The 4,943-nt window shown below is 38.0% G+C and overlaps 1 pseudogene; it reads left to right on the forward strand.

Moving 5' to 3' along the window:
- The first annotated feature begins 615 nt into the window (after positions 1 to 615).
- On the forward strand, positions 616 to 1,483 carry Phb1-ps16 (prohibitin 1, pseudogene 16; annotated as a pseudogene).
- Positions 1,484 to 4,943: the final 3,460 nt, after the last annotated feature.

Raw genomic sequence — 4,943 nt, forward strand, 5'->3', positions numbered from 1 at the left:
TGAACATTCCTTTAGGTTCTTCTCAGCCATTTGTTATTCCTCAGCTGAGAATTCTTTGTTTAGGTCTGTATCTCATTATTAATAGTATTATTATTATTAACTCTCTGGAGTCTAACTCTTTTTTCTCTGGAGTCTGAGCTCTTTTTATATTTTGGATATTAGCCCTCTATTGGATATAGGATTAGTAACGATCTTTTCCCAATCTGTTGGTTCCTCTTTTGTCCTAATGACAGTAGCCTTTGCCTTAGAGAAGCTTTACAGTTCTATAAGGTCCCATTTGTTGATTTGCAATTTTAGAGCATAAGCCATTAATACTTTGTTCAGGAAGATTTCCCCAGTACCCATATGCTCCAGGCTCTTCCCCAATTTTTCTTCTATCAGTTTTACTGTATCTGGTTTTATGTGGAGGTCCTTGATCTACTTGGACTTAAGCTTTGTAAAGGGCGATAAGAATGGGTAAATTTGCATTCTTCTACATGCTGACCTCCAGTTGATCTAGTACCATATGTTGAAACTGCTATCTCTTTTCTACGGGAACATTTTTGCTCCTTTGCCAAAGATCAAGTGACCATAGGTGTGTGGGTTCATTTCTGGTTCTTAAATTCTATTCCACTAATGTGGAGGTCAGAGTGGAAACAGGTGTGAGTGGAAGCAACAGAAGGAGTCATGGCTGCCAAAGTGTTTTAGTCCATCGGAAAGTTTGGCCTGGCTTTAGCAGTTGCAGGAGTCGTGGTGAACTCTGCTTTATACAAAGTGGATGCTGGACACAGAGCTGTCATCTTCGACCGATTCCGTGGCATACAGGACATTGTGGGAGGGGAAGGGTCTCACTTTCTCATCCCTTGGGTACAGAAGCCAATCATCTTTGACTGCCGCTCTGGAGCACGGATTGTACCCATCATCACTGGTAGCAAAGACTTGCAGAATATCAACATCACACTACGGACCCTTTTCTGGCCAGTGACCAGCCAGCTTCCTCGTATCTACACCAGCATTGGCAAGGACTATGATGAGTGGGTGCTGCCATCTATCACCACAAAGATCCTCAAGTCGGTGGTGGCTCGATTCGATGCTGGAGAATTGATTACCCAGCGAGAGCTGGTCTCGTCTCCGGGCAGGTGAGCGATGACCTCACAGAGTGAGCAGCAACATTTGGGCTCATCCTGGATGACCTATCTGAAACATCTGACCTTCGGGAAGGAGTTCACAGAGGTGGTGGAAGCCAAACAGGTGTCTCAGCAGGAAGCAGAGAGCCAGATTTGTAGTGAAAAACGCTGAACAGCAGAAGGCAGCCATCATCTCTGCTGAGGGGGATTCCAAGGCGACCGAGCTGATCGCCAACTCACTGGCCACCGGCGGTGATGGCCTGATCGAGCTGCAAACACTGGAAGCAGCTAAGGACATTGCTTACCAGCCCTCCGGCTCTCGGAACATCACCTACCTGACAGCAGGGCTGTCCATGCTACTCCAGTTCCCCCAGTAAGGCCAACCATTGCTGTGAATGATGCCTTCCTTCTGCCCCACCCCAGAATTCACTGTGAAATTTAATGATTGGCGTAACGTGAAGAAAATAACGGTAAAATCACTTAAAAAATTCTATTGCACTAATCTACCTGCTTACCTCTGTACCGATACCATACAGTTTTTGACACTATTGCTCTGTGATACTGGTTGAGGTCTGGGATGATGATTCCACCAGAAGTTCTTTTATTGTTGAGGATGGTTTTCTTGATCCTGGGTTTTTTGTTATTCCAAATGAATTTGCAAATTGCTCTTTCTAACTTTATAAAGAATTGAGTTGGAATTTTGATGGGGATTGTTTGACTCTGGGTAATCCTTTTGGCAAGATAGTCATTTTAACTATATTATTCCTACCAGCCTATGGGAATAGGACTTTTTTCCATCGTCTGAGATCTTTGTCAACTTCCTTCTTCAGAGACTTGAAGTTCTTATTCTACAGATCTTTCACTTGCTTGGTCAGAGTCCCGCTGAGGGAAGAGGCAAGTTATATTATTTGGGACTATTGTGAAGGGTATAATTTCCCTAATTTATTTTTCAGCCTGTTTATCATTTGAGTAGAGGAAAGCTACTGATTTGTTTGAGTTAATTTTACATCCTGACACTTTGCAGAAGTTGTTTATGAGTAGTTCTCTGGTGGAGCTTTAAGGATCACTTAAGTATACTAACATAATATCTGTAAATAGTGATATTTTGACTTCTTCCTTTCCAATTTGTATCCCTTGGATCTCCTTCAGTTGTCTGATTGTCCTGTCTAGGACTTCGATTACTATATTGAATAAATAATAAGAGAGTGGACAACCTTGTCTAGTCCCTGATTTTAGAGGGATGGCTTCAAAGTTTTCTCCATTTGGTTTAATGTTGGCTAATGGTTTGCTGTATATTGCTTTTACTATGTTTACCTAATAATTTCTGAATTTTCCAATACTTTATCATGGTGGAGTGTTGAATTTTGTCCAATGCTTTCTCAGCATCTAATGAGATGATCATGTGTTTTTTGTTTTTTTTTCTTGGAGTTTGTTTACACAGTACAGTGGATTACATTGATGTATTTCCATATATTGAACCATCCCTGCATCCCAGGAATGAAGCCAATTCGATCATGATGAATGATCCTTTTGATGTGTTCTTGTATTTAGTTTGTGAGAAATTTATTGAGTATTTTTGCTTCAATATTCATAAGGAAAATTGGTTTGAAGTTCTCTTTCTTTGTGTGAGTCTTTTTGTGGTTTAGGTATAAGCCGAATTGTGACTTCATAGAAGGAATTGGGTAGTTCTCCTTCTGTTTCTATTCTGTGGAATAGCTTTGAAAGTATTGGTATGAGGTCTTCTATGAGGGTGTGATAGAATTCCGCACTAAACCTTTCTGATTCTGGGCTCTTTTTGGTTGGAAGAGTTTTAATAACTGTTTGTGTTTCTTTAGGAGTTATGGGATTGTTTAGATTACTTATCTGTTCCGGATTTAGCTTTGGTGCCTAGTGTTTGTCTTGAAAATTGTCCATTTCATCCAGATTTCCTAGTTTTCTTGAACATAGGCTTTTGTAGGAGTATCTAATGAGTTTTTTTTAATTTCTTCAGATTCTGTTACTATGTCTCTCTTTTCATTTCTGATTTTGCAATTTTGATACACTCTTTGTGCACTCTGGTTAGTCTGGCTTATGGTTTATCTATCTTGTTGACTTTCTCAAAGAACCAGTTCCTGGTTTTGTTGATTCTTTGCATATTTGTTTTTGTTTCTACTTGGTTGATTTCAGCCCAGGGTTTGATTATTTCCTACTCTCTATTACTCTTTAGTGCATTTGCTTCTTTTTGTTCTAGATGTTTTAGGTGTGCTGACAAGCTGATAATTTATGTTAGTTACCTCCTGTGTCTTTTTTGGAGGTACTGAGTCCTATGAGTTTTTCTCTTTGCACTGCTTTCATTATGTCCCATAAGTTAGAGTATGTTTTACCTTAATTTGCAGTAAATTCTAAAAAAGTCTTTAATTACTTCCTTTATTTCTTCTTTGACCAAGTCAGCATTGAGGAGAACATTGATCAACTTCCATGTGTATATGGGCTTACTGTTGTTATTGAAGACCATACTTAGTCCTTGGTTATCTGATAGGATGCACGGCATTATTTCAGTCTTCTTGTATCTGTTGAGGTTTGTTTTGTGACAGTTTTGGAGAAGGTACCATGTGGTGCTGATAAGAAGGTATATTCTTTGTTTTAGGATAAAGTATTCTATAAATATCTGTTAAATCCATTTGCTTTATAAGTTCTTTTAGTTTCTCTATGTCTCTGTTTAGTTTCTGTTTCTATTATCTGTCCAATGATGAGATTGGAGTGTTGAAATCTCCCCCTATTATTGTGTGAAGTACAATGTGTTTTGAGCTTTATTAAGGTTTCTTTTATGAATGTAGGTGTCCTTCCATTTGGACCATAGGTGTTTAGGCTTATGAGATCATCTTTGTGGATTTTTCCTTTGATGTATATGAAATGACCTTTCTTATCTTTTTTGATAACTTTTGTTAAAAGTCCATTTTATTCAATATTGGAATGGTTAGTAAACCTTTTTTCATCAGACCATATGCTTGGAAAAATCTTTTTCAGCCTTTTACTCTGAGGTGGTGCCTGTCTTTTTCCCTGAGGTATGTTTCTTGTATGAACAAATATGCTGTGTTCTCTTTCGATGTCCAGTGTATTAGTCTATGTTGTTTTATTAAGGATAGATGTTAAGAGATATTAAGGTACAGTGATTGTTTTTCCCTGTTATTTTTGTTTGTAGAGATGAAATATTATGTGTGTGTCTCTCCCCTTTGGTTTCATTGCAAGGAAATTAATTTCTTCTTTTTTCTAGGGAGTAGTTTATATATTTGGTTGGAATTTTCCATCCATTATATTTTGTGGGGATAGATTTGTAGAGAGATATTGTGTAAATTTGGTTCTGTCATGAAATATCTTGGTCTCTCCATCTATGATAATTGAAATATTTGCTGGATATTACTGGCAGTTTTTCTCTTAGTGTCTGTATGATTTCTGCTAGGATCTTCTGACTTTCATAGTCTCTGGTGAAAAATCTGGTGTACTTCTAGTAGGTTTGCCTTTATATGTTGCTTGACCTTTTTTCCCTTACTGCTTTTAATCTTTCTTTTTTGTGCTTTTGGTATTTTGACTATTATGTGATGGGAGGAATCTGTTCATCAGCATCTCTTTCTTTAGGTTAGAGAAATTTTCTTCTATAATTTTGTTGAAGATATTTACTGGCCCTTTAAGTTGGAAGTCTTCACTCACTTCTGTACCTCTTACACCTAGGTTTGGACTTCTGATTTTATCCTGGATTTCCTGGGTGTTTGTGTTAGGTGCTTTTTGCATTTTACATTATCTTTGATGGTTCTGTCAATGTTTTCCATGGTATCTTTTACCCTTGAGATTTTCACTTTT

This window comes from Rattus norvegicus, chromosome 13 (genome assembly GCF_021556685.1).
Source record: "Rattus norvegicus strain SHRSP/BbbUtx chromosome 13, alternate assembly SHRSP_T2T, whole genome shotgun sequence".
Lineage (NCBI taxonomy): Eukaryota > Metazoa > Chordata > Mammalia > Rodentia > Muridae > Rattus > Rattus norvegicus.